This window comes from Eimeria mitis, genomic scaffold (assembly GCF_000499745.2).
Source record: "Eimeria mitis Houghton genomic scaffold, Emh_scaff991, whole genome shotgun sequence".
In the NCBI taxonomy this organism is placed as follows: domain Eukaryota; phylum Apicomplexa; class Conoidasida; order Eucoccidiorida; family Eimeriidae; genus Eimeria; species Eimeria mitis.
The window spans coordinates 2,358-3,039 of record NW_013577280.1 but is presented as its reverse complement, the minus strand read 5'-3'; positions in this window follow the sequence as shown (position 1 = coordinate 3,039).

The window sequence follows — 682 nt, the reverse complement described above, 5'->3', positions numbered from 1 at the left end:
GATAGAGAAAAAGGAGACAGAAGAGAGACAAAAAGGAGACAGAAAGAGAGACAAAAAGGAGACAGAAAGAGAGACAAAAAGGAGACAGAAAGAAGAGACAAAAAGCATTTTATAGGGTTTATAATAGGTTAGGGTTTAGGGTTTAGGGTTTAGGGTTTAGGGTTTAGGATAAGGAGACAGAGAAAGAAGGAGACAGAAAAAATAATGTAGATGCAGCGGAGACAGAGACAAAAAGAGACAGAAAAAGGAGACAGATAAATAAATATAAAATAGATATAGAGAGATACAAAAGAGGAGACAGAAAGGAGACAGAAGAAAGGAGACAGAAAAAGGAGACAGAAAAAGGAGACAGAGAGAGACAAACAAAGATAAAGGAGACAGAGAAAGGAGACAGAGATAGAGGAGACAGAAGAAAGAGACAGAGAAAGAGAGAGAAAGAAAAAAAAACAAAAGAAACAAAACGGAGACAGAGAGAGACAAACAAAAACAAAAGAGACAAAAAAGGAGACAGACAAAACACAAAAAAATATAAAAGAGACAGAAAAAGGAGACAGAGACAAAAAGAGACAAAAAAGGAGACAGAAAGAAGAGAAAGGAGACAGAAAAAAAAAAAGAAAAAAGGAGACAGAAAAAAGAAAAAGGAGACAGATAGATACACCTGAACAGTAAAAGGTTTTTTATA